General features: G+C 40.7%; 1 protein-coding gene and 1 pseudogene across 2 annotated transcripts in view; both read left to right on the forward strand.

Moving 5' to 3' along the window:
* CDH13 (cadherin 13) overlaps nt 1–16,572 on the forward strand; it is a 535,505-nt gene that overhangs the window by 367,415 nt on the left and 151,518 nt on the right. The gene's annotated exons all lie outside the window — the stretch shown is intronic.
* LOC134579674 (U6 spliceosomal RNA) lies at nt 196–295 on the forward strand (annotated as a pseudogene).

Below are 16,572 nucleotides of genomic sequence, written 5' to 3' on the forward strand. Positions count from 1 at the left end.
GGTCCCATTGATACCGCCCAAACTCATCGATCTTACTGTTTTGCAAATCTCGAGATAAACGTGTGATTTTTTTATCTGATGACATCGTAGCTCCACCAGAACATTTGAAAATGATTGTGCCAGTGCAGTGCATTTCAACTGCAATTATCTGAGCATGTTGCCCATATTCTGGAATTTTGGAGCTAAAATAGCAAAGTTGGAGAAATAAGACATATACTGAAATTGGAGCGACACAGTGAATATTAGGTTCCTGTGCAAGGATGACGCGCACATTTGTGAAACATTACACAAATTAAAAAAAAAAAAGACATTAAACTGGGAATTGGGAAAGATTATAGAGGTAATTGCAAATTTTAAGCTAGAATAGCCAAATAGGAAAATTTGTCTGGCTCAGTTGTTTTCGTCATTTGGTGTAATTGGCATTAAAGCGTCTCTCTCACTTCTTAGTATTTTATACAGATATAATGTTTATGAAATACCAATGCTGACTGTATTAAAATCCCAATGCAATCCAAAGATGCCATAAGACAAAGTAAGGACAAAATGCGGAACTCCGTCATCAACAGCAGCCATTGCACAGCTTGACAGCGGCTGTAGCATTCAGGCATCGCTTCGCTCATCACAAGATGTGGTCTATGGAGGATCCTGCGTTCTTGCAGGGTAATATATAGAATTCAGTGTTGTATTCTGGCACAAGAGAACAGGACTGAAACATAGAATGTGACGGCAGATAAGAACCATGCGGCCCATCTAGTCTGCCCAATTTTCTAAATACTTCCATTAGTCCCTGGCCTTATCTTATAGTTAGGATAGCCTTATGCCTATCCCACACATGCTGAAACTCCCTCACTGTGTTAGCCTCTACTACTTCAGCTGGAAGGCTATTCCATGCGTCCACTACCCTCTCAGTAAAGTAATACTTCTGGATATTATTTTTAAAGCTTTGCCCCTCTAATTTAAGACTATGTCCTCTTCTTGTGGTTTTTCTTCTTTTAAATATAGTCTTCTCGGGCGTGGTCTGGATGCCGACCGAGATGGCCGCGTAGTTCCAGAGCTCCACAAAATCCACTCTCAATCCAGCACCAGCCACGAGCATCGAGAATCAGATTGCAGCTAAATATAACACAAAATGCCTGGCACATACTCTGGAGCGAAACAGAGCAAAAAAAAAAAAAAAGGGGATTGATTCCCTTTATGTATTTAAATGTTTCTATCGTATCCCCCTTGTCTCGTCTTTCCTCCATGCTATACATGTTAAGATCATTTAACCTTTCCTTGTAAGTTTTATCCTGCAATCCATGAACCAGTTTAGTAGCCCTTCTCTGAACTCTCTCTAAAGTATCTGATATGGTTCTTGGCAAAGTGTATGATACACTGCAGTGTCCATAGGAAATAGACTAACATTATAAAAATATAAACAGGGCCAGTACCAACAACTTTCTGGAAACCTGTTCATTAATAGCACTGTACAAAGCACTAGAGCTCGCCCATTTAGACGGGAAGAAAGGAGATGTTTGCCTACGAGAGAGGAAAGGCTTATTGACAGTTATAACAAACATTTGGAATTTGCTGCCTAAAAAGCGATTTTGTCAGATTTTGAAAAGACTTTTACACACTTGGATGCCTTTTTGAAAAAACAAAAAATGTAAAGATATACTATTTAATGTGTAGGCATACCTCCCAAACGTGCTGGCTCCAGTAGGACCTTCCTGAGTGACTTCCAAAAATGAACAGCTCGACAGAGCTTCTGATGTGTTTAGGTTGTAAAGGACACATTGTATGTTTCTTTAAATGGCTGTGGGCCATAAGAAAGTCACTTGGTTTGAAATTCCTTCACGCACCCGGCATTAGGTAATAAGCTGTACAAGGCAGTAACTGGCAATGTTCATCGCTTATATTGTACGCACTATATTAAAATAATCAATGCAGTACTGTATTTACAGATACCCGAACAAAGTCCCAGTAATGCCATAGTCTGCTAGCCAGGTACCACAACTATATCTGACATTAATGACATAATTAATCAGGATTGAGTGAAACCTGGAAATGCCAAGTCTTCACAAGTTCAATCGCCACTTTTGTTCTGTGGCACGCATGTGATCAGGGACAGACTTGCTACAAACCCAAAGCTCAGGCTTGAAGCAGAAACAGAGATAAGTGGGGCATCAGGTGGGATTCAGTAAGAAGACTATGGGGCAGTGTTTACCAACCTTTGGCACCACAGCTGTCATGCTCTAATTTTCCCATGATGCAGCAGCTGCTGTGCCAAAGGTTAACCATTACCGCTGTAGGGTATTGCAGTAATTTTACTTACCGTATGTTACACTACCGAGAATACATTCTGTATCACCATTTGGATAGCTGGCCTAAGAAAACAATAATGAAAATTATTTAAAATGTTATCCTTATCTTACACACTCTTATTGCAGTTATTTTCATTCATTTGTTGTTTGTTTTAAATCTGAAATAGGATAGACCACCTTAGCTTGTCAGTGTAAGTGGTCATTTTATTTCCCTTCACTGTTGCTCTAATGCCATGCATTTTATGTTAATGTAGGATAAGCTTTATTGGAGAGAACTTTAACAATGAATAATTCACATATCCAAAGCAGCACTTTCATTTTAGGGGGTGGGTGGCATGGAGATTAGAGAATGGGACATTACCCAGATATTTAGGCAACATTATGACCTACTAGCTGGCTAAGTAATTTGGGACTTTGTATCTTATTTACACAAACGTATTAACGCATGTATTATATTTACTGCATTTTTAACATGCAAGGTGACGTTTATTGTTGTAGAGCTCTGTGATACACTTATAAACACTGCACATTACTGTGAGTGTTGTTGGCGGAGCTCTGTGATACTCATTCAAACTAACAGTTATTCACTAAATTGAGAATTCAAAGTGAATCCCTCTTTTTATCTATGAGATAATATATGCAATAGCCAATTACTGCCCCTATTGTCTGATGCTAGGTAATCAGAATAATTGCCTTGACTACATTGTCTCTTTGAACAGGTGCTAAAAAGACAGTTGGCTTCTCAAATAGTCTCCAGCTCAATCTGAGATTAGAAAAAATCCCAAACTGCATTTGAAAATACTATTCTTCATTTATACATTTTTCCAGGGCTTTTACATCTTCTTGAAAGTAAAATGAATTAACCTGTGCACTTTTTTATGGTTCCACATAATGCCAGCCCGTTCGGTCCCAGCACATCCCTGGCTGATTGCTCTATAGCTAAAATAATCACCACGGAAACCAATGGAATGTCCCTGCTGATTGTGCTATAGCTAAAATAATCACCACGGAAACCAATGGAATGTCCCTGCTGATTGCGCTATAGCTAAAATAATCACCACGGAAACCAATGGAATGTTCCTGCTGATTGCTCTATAGCTAAAATAATCACCACGGAAACCAATGGAATGTCCCTGCTGATTGCGCTATAGCTAAAATAATCACCACGGAAACCAATGGAATGTTCCTGCTGATTGCTCTATAGCTAAAATAATCACCACGGAAACCAATGGAATGTTCCTGCTGATTGCTCTATAGCTAAAATAATCACCACGGAAACCAATGGAATGTCCCTGCTGATTGCGCTATAGCTAAAATAATCACCACGGAAACCAATGGAATGTTCCTGCTGATTGTGCTATAGCTAAAATAATCACCACGGAAACCAATGGGATGTCCCTGCTGATTGTGCTATAGCTAAAATAATCACCACGGAAACCAATGGAATGTTCCTGTTGATTGCTCTATAGCCAAAATATTCACCACGGAAACCAATGGAATGTTCCTGCTGATTGCGCTATAGCAAAAATAATCACCACGGAAACCAATGGAATGTTCCTGATAATTATTTTATGGCTGAAAATCACCATGAAAACTGATGGAACTTTCTGTTGATTGTTTTACAGCTGAAACAGTTGTCATGGAAACCAGTGGAATATTCCTTTCGATGGCTGTTGCTGTTGATTACTCAATGTTTAGAATTGCTTAATTCCATCTAATAACTAATAAAACAGCATTTGTAGAAAAACATGTAGTTTACTATAGTAAAATGAATAGGGGGTCCATTCCCCCCTCTCCCTCCCCCCCAGACCTGCCACCAGATTTGTCAGCCAAGCTGTGGAGACCAGTAGCCCTAACAGGGCTTGTGCAGTAGATTTGTTCTGAAGTTTACAAAAGAACAGAAACAGAGTGTCCTAGAAATGGAGACCAATATACAGTGAGGGAAAATTGTATTTGATCCCCTGCTGATTTGGAACGTTTGTCCCCCCGACAAAGAAATGATTAGTTTATAATTTTAATGGTAGGTGTATTTTTTCAGTGAGAGTCAGAATAACAAAAGAAAACCCAGAAAAATGCATGTCAAAAAAGTTATAAATTGATTTGCATGTCAATGAGTGAAATAAGTATTTGATTACATATCAATCAGCAAGATGTATGGCTCCCAGTTGTCTTTTATACAGGTAACAAGCTGAGATTAGGAGCACTCTCTTTAAGGGAGTGCTCCTAATCTTAGCTTGTACCTGTATGAAAGACACCTGTCCACAGAAGCAATCATTCAATCAGATTCTAAACTCTCCACCAGGGCCAAGACAAAAGAGCTGTCCAAGGATGTCAGGGACATAATTATAGACCTACACAAGGCTGGGATAAGCTACAACACCATCACCAAGCAGCTTGGTGAGAATGTGAAAACAGTTGGTGCGATTATTCGCAAATGGAAGAAATAAAAAAAACCTGTCTCCCTCGGTCTGTTGTTCCATGCAAGTTCTCACCTCGTGGAGTTTCAATGATCATTAGAATGGTGAGGAATCAGCCCAGAACTACACGGGAGAATCTTGTTAATGATCTCAAGGCAGCTGGGACCACCAAGAAAACAATTGTTAACACACTACGCTGTGAAGGACTGAAATCCTGCAGTGCCCGCAAGGTCCCCCTACTCAAGAAAACACATGTACAGGCCTGTCTGAAGTTTGCCAATGAACATCAGAATGATTCAGAGGAGAACTGGGTGAAAGTGTTGTGGTCAGATGAGTCCACAATCAAGCTCTTTGGCATCAACTCAACTCGCTGTGTTTGGAGGAGGAGGAATGCTGCCTATGACCCCAAGAACACAATCCCCACAGCTTTGGGGGTATTTTTTTGCTAAGGGAACAGGACAACTGCACCGCATTAAAGGGACGTTGGACCGGGCCATGCACTGTCAAATCTTGGGGGAAAACCTCCTTACCTCAGTCAGGGCATTGAAAATGGGTTGTGGATGGGTATTCCAGCATGACAATGACCCATAACACACAGCCAACACAACAAAGGCGTGACTCAAGAAGAAGCACATTAAGGACCTGGAGTGGCCTAGCCAGTCTTTAGACCTTAATCACATAGAAAATCTGTGGAGGGAGCTGAAGATTTGATTTGCCAAACGTCTGCCTCGAAACCTCAATGACTAGGAGAGGATCTGCAAAGAGAAGTGGTACAAAATCCCTCCTGAGATGTGTGCAAACCTGGTGGCCAACTACAAGAAACGTCTGACCTCTGTGATTGCCAACAAGGGTTTTGCCACCAAGTACTAAGTCGAAGGGGTCAAATACTTATTTCACTCATTGACATGCAAATTAATTTATAACTTCTTTTGACATGCGTTTTTCTGGATTTTTTTTTTTTTTGTTATTCTGTCTCTCACTGTTAAAATACACCTGCCATTAAAGAACCACTATAGTGCCAGGAAAACATACTCGTTTTCCTGGCACTATAGTGCCCTGAGGGTGCCCCCACCCTCAGGGACCCACTCCCGCCGGGCTCTGGGGGGAGGAAGGGGTTAAACTTACCTCTTTGTCCAGCGCCGGGCGGGGAGCTTTCCTCCTCCTCTCCTTCTTCCTTGCGACGTCATCGGCTGAATGCGCATGCGCGGCAGGAGCCGCGCTCGCATTCAGCCGGTCGCATAGGAAAACATTTACAATGCTTTCCTATGGACGCTTGCGTGCTCTCACTGTGATTTTCACAGTGAGAAGCACGCAAGCGCCTCTAGCGGCTGTCAATGAGACAGCCACTAGAGGTTTTAGAGGCTGGATTAACCCTCAGTATAAACATAGAAGTTTCTCTGAAACTGCTATGTTTATAAAAAAAAGGGTTAATCCTAGAGGTACCTGGCACCCAGACCACCTCATTAAGCTGAAGTGGTCTGGGTGCCTAGAGTGGTCCTTTAAAATCATAGATTAATAATTTCTTTGTCAGTGGATAAACGTTCAAAATCAGCAGGGGATCAAATACTTCCCCCCCTCACTGTAGCTTCCTTGCACCTTAATTCCCAATGCGAGACATGAGAAATAAACAGTGGATGTGATGGAGGAAAGTGCACAGTATCTTTACAATGGTTACAGCAGATCTATCTATGCTTCATTTTTTGCCCTTTTCCATTCCTTTTTTTCTTGCATAAAGCATTTCTTCTTTGTATAAATACTGTGGTGTGTCTTCCTGCCTTTAAAGTGTCCCATTTTGGACGGACCATTTAACCTTAAGCGCCTGTCTTTCTGGTAGCTCAATCAGTATGTTAATAGACTCCCGACTGTGGTATTGAGTGAGGGTGGATGAGGTCAGCCAAAAGTCAAGTTACTATCATGATAAAAAAGGGAGCTTTTACACTTATTCTAAGTAACATCTTGTCTGTGCCTTAGATTACATCATAAAAAGCCCATATGGTTAAACAGACTTAAATGTACACACAATCAATTACACAAGTATGGAGGGGGAAAAAAAGAATTGTAACCATTTTACTGTTAAAAACCATGGCAACACCTCCATAATATACAGAAATAGCCCTCTCATAAATAAAATAAAAATTGTCACGCAATGATAGAAACCGGATGTATTAACCGAAACTGAGAGCAGACAGATGTTGTGAGGGCAGGGACACATACCTTGAACATATAAGTATACAAAGCTTGGTAATGCCATAGTGCAATGTAGTCGTTATGGTGCAAAGAGTGCTAATGTAGTGGTTATGGTGACATTGTAAGGAGTCAAACTGTTTTAGAATTGTTTCGCTTCTTACCTGGGTGTCAATGGGGGCTGCTACCTATTGTCTCTTTAGCTGGGAACTCTCACCTCAAAGCTAAGCCCAGCAGTGCAGACCTTGGCTCATTGAGAGTGATCAGCTGACAACGCCTATCTAGTAGGACTGTTTGGAAGTCCATTTGTACCTATGACATGCCTTCTTTACACATGAAATGTGTAAGGGTGGCTATTTTGAGGGTAATTGTGTTATTTTTGCATTTTTTACAATGCCATTGTCCTAAGCGGGAATACTGTGTACTCTTTTTAGGAGTTTTTAATGAAGTTGAAATTTTAGTTTTTTAAATCATGCAACCCCAGCACATTTTTTCCTATCCTATTAACCACCTGTATCCTGACCTAAACCAAACAAATATCTTGAGGTTTATTCGCTAAATTGTTAGATCGAGATGTTAAGTCAAGTGAGTAAGAGCCTTTAAAGAACATTGCAAACACTCCAAGCCCGCTGTAGAGGTTATGGTTCCAGGAGTTCTCTAGCGACCTCTCAGTAAGTAGTCACCCGGTTTAATGGTTGATCAACTTACCTGGATCCCATCACTGCCTCCATTCCTGATGGAAGCTGTCACTGAGCTAAGCCCAACTGTACAGGGTCCCCACACTTGTTGGCTGAGAGCCAGTGGATGTGACCATAAATAGCAGGGTTTCCTCAGTAGCGCTAAAGGCAAACTCCTTGCAGGAGGTTCTACCAGCAGGAGAAGTGGTTGCACGCGTCTGGCAGGACCCAGGTATGTTATTAAACTGTCCTAAAACTATCTGACTACCAGTGTTAATTTTGTCGACTAACCATTTTAGTCAAATTTTAGTCGACTCATTTTTTTGAGATTTAGTTGACTAAAACTAAAACAATTCTGATGACTATTTAAATCCATTGGATTTTAGTTGTGTTGACTAAAATCTCCAGTAGAGTTAGTCGACTAAAACTAAAATGGTTTTTGGGTCAAAAAATTATAACTAAAACTAAATTGAAATTTGCCACCAAAATTAACACTGCTTAGTACTTACTCTGGAAGTTTGCCAGGACGCTCCTGGCACCATAACCACTACTGGTATGAAACTTGGAGTGTTCCTTTAAGTAAAACAGATTTTTGCATACATTTTGCAATCTCTTGTCAATAAAGCCAAACACCATTGGGGATAAAGCCAGCAGCAATCCTACCAGTAATCTGCAGTGAATTAAAAACATGCCAAAAAGTTGCCCTAAATTAGCAGAATGTAAACTTTAATTTTAAAGGGGATAATAGAGAAAAAATTGCCTGTTTTTAGCAAATCATCCTGTTTACTGTTAGCTCGCCCTGCAGTAAAATATAATTAACTGAAAATAAGCAAACTGATAGAACAGCGGAAAAGTGTGTCATTTCTTTCACTGAAACATTGCATTATTCATTAATACCTGTTCGCCAATCTATTCTGTTAGTGGGCCACTTGCATCTAATGAGAAAATCTTAATTGCTTCACTTCCCAAGTTAGAAACGTGTAAAAGTGTGTCTGTATTGCTTAATTGATACACATTTGTGGTGCATTCTTTTTGCTTTATTGTTGGCCCATAGAATGATAACTTAAAGCAGCCACAATTCGAACATACAACTAGCAACATTTTACCATTATCTGGTTAAAGGAGACTAGTTCACAATCTCTGGAAGTAAAACTACTATATTGCTGCTCAATTAAATTTTTCATTTAAATATTACATTTGGTGGAGAAATAAAGCCCAGCGAGCAAAGACCAGAAGATTGTGCATGTCCAGACAAAAAAACAAGACACTTCAAGCTATAAATAAATACCCCACCAAGGGGTCAGTCAGTCTTTGTCAAGTCATGTCAAATTATTACAGTTTCTGGCTAGTTTTAGCCTGTTGGAAAACACAATGAACTTCTCCTTTTTTTCTGAAAGATACAGTTTAGCACATGGGATAATTATTAAACAGATGTTATCTCTTGTGAAGATATTTAAGACATAAAAATGGAACCTGTAATTACCATAAATGTATGGGATTATGGTAGGAGTTGATTAAAAAAAACTTTCTTATGACGGGAATCAAACTAAGATGCCTTGAAAGGCCTCACACGGTCCTACAATGTAAGTGAAAAGCATCAAACTATGCTTAATTTGCCATCTGTACCTCCTCATCTGTCTGTTCCCCTGCTCCCCATCTGTGTACCATCACCCCGATAATATCTTCCCCACTATAATAACATCACTAATGATGATAAATGCACAATCCTCTTGCTCTGTGTAACCCGTGGTTCTATGTCTTCCTGTAATTTAATAAATTGAGATTTCTATACCCTTCACCTGAAAATAGATCATAGCTCTAACACGCATTAACGCTCTGTACCTTTAAGATATATTTTCTTTGCAGAGATTGCAAACATTTTTTAGGCTAATTTCTCTAAAATGATGAGCAATTATTTATTCTATTATTTTTTTTATTTTTTCGGTCAGGACATTTTATAAACAAAAACATTTTTTAAGCTGTTTTTTTCTTTCAATTGTATCAGTATCTTTCCAGCTGCTTTTTATGTTGGATTTATTTTACAATCTAATATAAATATGACATATTAATATTATGAAAAATAGCAATAAAATGAAGTAAGGGCTGCGCCAAGTACAATAACCAGAAATAAAAGAGTTAGATGGAAGTCCAAATATATAATAAGTCACAGTAAAAAAAAGTCCTAATGGAAGGGTTTCACTTAATCCAATGTTAAGTAAGGTGCCTCAGCAGTGGTATCCACAATATCTTGATCCAGGTAAATCCACTTAAATGAAAGACAAAAGTGAAGGGAGCCAATAGTGCAATATGTAAAATCAATATATACACTAATACGGGAAAGATCGTAGTAAACTCACATTTATGAGAGCTATCACCAGCTCTAGGGTTGCTGCCCACCTGTGAATTAGCGCGGACTCTTCTCTTATTATATTAATAGTATAAACCTATAAACAATTATTTCATCACAGAAAGGGTGATTGAATATAAACGATTGCAAATATATGTTATGGTGTTAGTTATGGCAAGTAATGTGATACAACCTCGCTGGACTTGTTACGTTTATTATGGGTTTGATTGTCTAAGCAGGATTGTGCACTTGTTTATTTTGTTCCCTTTTTTTTCATACAAACTCCTGGCAGATTCAATGTCGGGGTCAATTCTACTTGTTGGTGACCTTGTCTTTTCCTCCTCACGTACATATCTTTAGTCTGACATTACAACATTACAACGATCAGTCACAAAAATTCCCCCCTCCCACCTTGTGGAGTGGAATCAATAGATACATAACTGCAGAGTGGCCTCCCAGGAGAGAAGTAGCATTGAATTACTTAATGCTGCTTAGTACCACTCTGGACGAATCCAGATACAGCCACGGTGTGCAGTGTTAGATGTGTTAATGTGACTGCCTGAAAGGATCTTCCTTTAAGGAATTAATATTTAATAGGATGTGATCGCAGTGTAAGTTGTTTTGTAACAATATTCAGCAGTCACAAATATTGAGCAGGGCTTTTGTCTGTCAATAACCCGGTTCTTTAATTGCAAAGCGTTGCAGAAAATATGTTTTAACTATGCAAATAATATCGTTTTGTTTTCTTAAAAATGACCACAGTAATATATGCTTCTTATAAAGGGCAATTTACATGTCAGGAATGGTTTGTCTGCCTGTCTGTAGTTGTTATGGTTACTCCCCCCCCCCTAGAATTCTTTGACTTTGCGGTGCCCCCACCTCCACTACAGCATCAGTGAGAGATGGAACCTCTCCGCCTGAGTGAGCTGAGGCTGGGCTGCCAAGAGGAGGTACCCACAGGTAAAAATATCACTTACAATGAGGGGCCTCGTGGCACTGCATGCTGTTATGGTGTTTGGAGTGTTCCTTTAATTCGATTTGGAGAAAAGGTGAGCATGGGAACTTCTGATGTAAATCCAATCCTGAAATAGTGAAAGTGGTGAAGCAAGAGTTGGAAAGTGAATCTGACAGCGAGAATGTTTTGCAGTTTATTTATTTTGCACCAGACCGATGTGATGAGATTATGTTCCATCCAGTCGGTTAGTACATAGCAGGCCAAGGTCATATTAATATTATTAATATGATATTATAAACACTACACTCGTGTCACAGCTTCACAAAAACCTTGCTTTTAAAAAAACACTGCTTAATTTACTGTGCATTGCTATTGTTCTACACTGAACACACATCCGTACCACTGTTATCCCACGTCCGTCCAGCTTTATTGGAGAGATTAAAGGCTGCTGTGAACGCTACCCGCCCATGCACTTCGGCCGGTGAGAGTGACCTTAGGGTACATTCTGCCCTCTCACTGGCAGCGTGAGATTGATACAGAAAAACAATATACATATATAAACTGTATAAAATAAAAGTAGGTGCCCGTAGCTCATTAAGATAAAGAAATAAAACATTTATATGGCTGTTTAACGTTCAGTTCTCATTTTCACCAGTTTGAAGGGTCACCAACACAGCAGCTCTTCCCGTATATAATGACTCACAAAATGATTCAAACTGGCGAGCAACAGGAGCCCTATTCACAACCCTACATGAAGCTAATGTGATGCTTTGTGCAACTGTACATGTGCATATTAATCAGGCTTGTTAAATAAATGTGCTGTATCTGTGTGTATAGCGCACACTGTGCAGCCCGTCACAATCCTTCTGAAAATAAACTTATAATTAACGCGCCTCTTCATGGTCAAATAACCTTCATAAAACTCCACTATCCAGCAGGAAGTGTGATCAGGAAGAGCAGCATTATATGTCATTTCCATAGTGTCTCTTTGGCAATCAATATGAGCTCAATCAATTAAGCTTTATATAATATGTGGTCTGCTCATCCAGCCTGATATTGGATCTCCGTAATCCACCGATTATTCCTTTCTGGGGTAGTTTTTACTATTATGCCTAGTGTACAGAAAGAGCCTATAGCGGGGCTGTCATTCTCTCACTCCAATGAAAGCTGCTGAAACACACTTACCTCTGCAGTGCTTACATGCCCAGAGTAATGCATGGCCCTGTTCTGGGTGTTCACTGGCATCTGCAGGGAAATGTCATACACATGGAGGCAGCAGGGACGGGGTTGAATTTGTTTGCATGGTAGGCTCTGGATCTGCCAGGACTACCAGACATATAACTTAAAATAAAATCTAGAAAAGGTACTAGTCAAATAGTGGTAACCAAGCTCTGTACAGCTACCAGTGGTTTACCAGTAGTGCCACCAGGCTGCATACCAGTATGGAGTTGCTGTGTGACGATTTGTATAATTATAATAATAATAATACAATGATATGGCTGGGGGAGGGCTGCATACCAGTATGGGGGTGCTGTATGACGATTTGTATAATAATAATACCATGATATGGCTGGGGGAGGGCTGCATACCAGTATGGGGGTGCTGTATGACGATTTGTATAATAATAATACAATGATATGGCTGGGGGAGGGCTGCATACCAGTATGGGGGTGCTGTATGACGATTTGTATAATAATAATACCATGATATGGCTGGGGGAGGGCTGCATACCAGTATGGGGGTGCTGTATGAAGATTTGTATAATAATAATACAATGATATGGCTGGGGGAGGGCTGCATACCAGTATGGGGGTGCTGTATGACGATTTGTATAATAATAATACAATGATATGGCTGGGGGAGGGCTGCATACCAGTATGGGGGTGCTGTATGATGATTTGTATAATAATAATACAATGATATGGCTGGGGGAGGGCTGCATACCAGTATGGGGGTGCTGTATGAAGATTTGTATAATAATAATACCATGATATGGCTGGGGGAGGGCTGCATACCAGTATGGGGGTGCTGTATGATGATTTGTATTATAATAATAATACAATGATATGGCTGGGGAAGGGCTGCATACCAGTATGTGGGTGCTGTATGACGATTTGTATAATAATAATACAATGATATGGCTGGGGAGGGCTGCATACCAGTATGGGGGTGCTGTATGAAGATTTGTATAATAATACAATGATATGGCTGGGGAGGGCTGCATACCAGTATGGGGGTGCTGTATGACGATTTGTATAATAATAATAATAATACAATGATACGGCTGGGGGAGGGCTGCATACCAGTATGGGGGTGCTGTATGACGATTTGTATAATAATAATAATAATACAATGATATGGCTGGGGAGGGCTGCATACCAGTATGGGGGTGCTGTATGATGATTTGTATAATAATAATACAATGATATGGCTGGGGGAGGGCTGCATACCAGTATGGGGGTGCTGTATGACGATTTGTATAATAATAATAATACAATGATATGGCTGGGGGAGGGCTGCATACCAGTATGGGGGTGCTGTATGACGATTTGTATAATAATAATACAATGATATGGCTGGGGGAGGGCTGCATACCAGTATGGGGGTGCTGTATGAAGATTTGTATAATAATACAATGATATGGCTGGGGGAGGGCTGCATACCAGTATGGGGGTGCGGTATGACGATTTGTATAATAATAATACAATGATATGGCTGGGGGAGGGCTGCATACCAGTATGGGGGTGCTGTATGACGATTTGTATAATAATAATAATAATACAATGATATGGCTGGGGAGGGCTGCATACCAGTATGGGGGTGCTGTATGACGATTTGTATAATAATAATACATTGATATGGCTGGGGGAGGGCTGCATACCAGCGTGGGGGTGCTGTATGACGATTTGTATAATAATAATAATACAATGATATGGCTGGGGGAGGGCTGCATACCAGTATGGGGGTGCTGTATGACGATTTGTATAATAATAATACATTGATATGGCTGGGGGAGGGCTGCATACCAGTATGGGGGTGCTGTATGACGATTTGTATAATAATAATACAATGATATGGCTGGGGGAGGGCTGCATACCAGTATGGGGGTGCTGTATGACGGTTTGTATAATAATAATACAATGATATGGCTGGGGGAGGGCTGCATACCAGTATGGGGGTGCTGTATGAAGATTTGTATAATAATAATACAATGATATGGCTGGGGGAGGGCTGCATACCAGTATGGGGGTGCTGTATGACGATTTGTATAATAATAATACAATGATATGGCTGGGGGAGGGCTGCATACCAGTATGGGGGTGCTGTATGACGATTTGTATAATAATAATACAATGATATGGCTGGGGGAGGGCTGCATACCAGTATGGGGGTGCTGTATGAAGATTTGTATAATAATAATACAATGATATGGCTGGGGAGGGCTGCATACCAGTATGGGGGTGCTGTATGACGATTTGTATAATAATAATACATTGATATGGCTAGGGGAGGGCTGCATACCAGTATGGGGGTGCTGTATGACGATTTGTATAATAATAATACATTGATATGGCTAGGGGAGGGCTGCATACCAGTATGGGGGTGCTGTATGAAGATTTGTATAATAATAATACAATGATATGGCTGGGGGAGGGCTGCATACCAGTATGGGGGTGCTGTATGACGATTTGTATAATAATAATACATTGAAATGGCTGGGGGAGGGCTGCATACCAGTCTGGGGGTGCTGTATGACGATTTGTATAATAATAATACAATGATATGGCTGGGGGAGGGCTGCATACCAGTATGGGGGTGCTGTATGAAGATTTGTATAATAATAATACAATGATATGGCTGGGGGAGGGCTGCATACCAGTATGGGGGTGCTGTATGACGATTTGTATAATAATAATACATTGATATGGCTGGGGGAGGGCTGCATACCAGTATGGGGGTGCTGTATGAAGATTTGTATAATAATAATACATTGATATGGCTGGGGAGGGCTGCATACCAGTATGGGGGTGCTGTATGAAGATTTGTATAATAATAATACATTGATATGGCTGGGGGAGGGCTGCATACCAGTATGGGGGTGCTGTATGACGATTTGTATAATAATAATACAATGATATGGCTGGGGGAGGGCTGCATACCAGTATGGGGGTGCTGTATGACGATTTGTATAATAATAATAATACAATGATATGGCTGGGGGAGGGCTGCATACCAGTATGGGGGTGCTGTATGGAGATTTGTATAATAATAATACAATGATATGGCTGGGGGAGGGCTGCATACCAGTATGGGGGTGCTGTATGACGATTTGTATAATAATAATACAATGATATGGCTGGGGGAGGGCTGCATACCAGTATGGGGGTGCTGTATGACGATTTGTATAATAATAATACAATGATATGGCTGGGGGAGGGCTGCATACCAGTATGGGGGTGCTGTATGACGATTTGTGTAATAATAATACAATGATATGGCTGGGGGAGGGCTGCATACCAGTATGGGGGTGCTGTATGATGATTTGTATAATAATAATACAATGATATGGCTGGGGAGGGCTGCATACCAGTATGGGGGTGCTGTATGATGATTTGAATAATAATAATACAATGATATGGCTGGGGGAGGGCTGCATACCAGTATGGGGGTGCTGTATGACGATTTGTATAATAATAATACATTGATATGGCTGGGGGAGGGCTGCATACCAGTATGGGGGTGCTGTATGACGATTTGTATAATAATAATACAATGATATGGCTGGGGGAGGGCTGCATACCAGTATGGGGGTGCTGTATGATTATTTGTATAATAATAATACAATGATATGGCTGGGGGAGGGCTGCATACCAGTATGGGGGTGCTGTATGACGATTTGTATAATAATAATACAATGATATGGCTGGGGGAGGGCTGCATACCAGTATGGGGGTGCTGTATGATGATTTGTATAATAATAATACATTGATATGGCTGGGGGAGGGCTGCATACCAGTATGGGGGTGCTGTATGAAGATTTGTATAATAATAATACAATGATATGGCTGGGGGAGGGCTGCATACCAGTATGGGGGTGCTGTATGACGATTTGTATAATAATAATACAATGATATGGCTGGGGGAGGGCTGCATACCAGTATGTGGGTGCTGTATGACGATTTGTATAATAATAATAATACCATGATATGGCTGGGGGAGGGCTGCATACCAGTATGGGGGTGCTGTATGACGATTTGTATAATAATAATACACACATACTGCACATTACTGTGAATGTTATTGCTGTGGATCTCCCCCATACACTTGTGACAACCTACCGGTTGGTTTGCTTGGAGAGGAACTCGATTGCAGTGGTAACCCCTTGCAAACATGTCCTTCTCAGGTGCCTGAAAGTGACACAGGAATCTGTGAGTTCTATGAAGGCATGGGTGCCTTTATTCACAGAGGAGCAATGAAGCCAGAAAGCAGTGTCAGGTGTCCAATGGTCAGGGCTGTCAGGTGACCGCTCCCCACATCCTGCAGGCGGACCCCCAAGTGACTATAGATGAGGGGATTGGACTGGGCTTCATCTTGGCTATTCCATGGCCCCCTCTATCCCTCTAAGCTTCCCTTTGCCCGGCTGTGTTTCTTGCTGTGTTTTTGAAGATGAAGCATTGTTTCGACAATA

This window comes from Pelobates fuscus, chromosome 12 (assembly GCF_036172605.1).
Source record: "Pelobates fuscus isolate aPelFus1 chromosome 12, aPelFus1.pri, whole genome shotgun sequence".
NCBI lineage: Eukaryota > Metazoa > Chordata > Amphibia > Anura > Pelobatidae > Pelobates > Pelobates fuscus.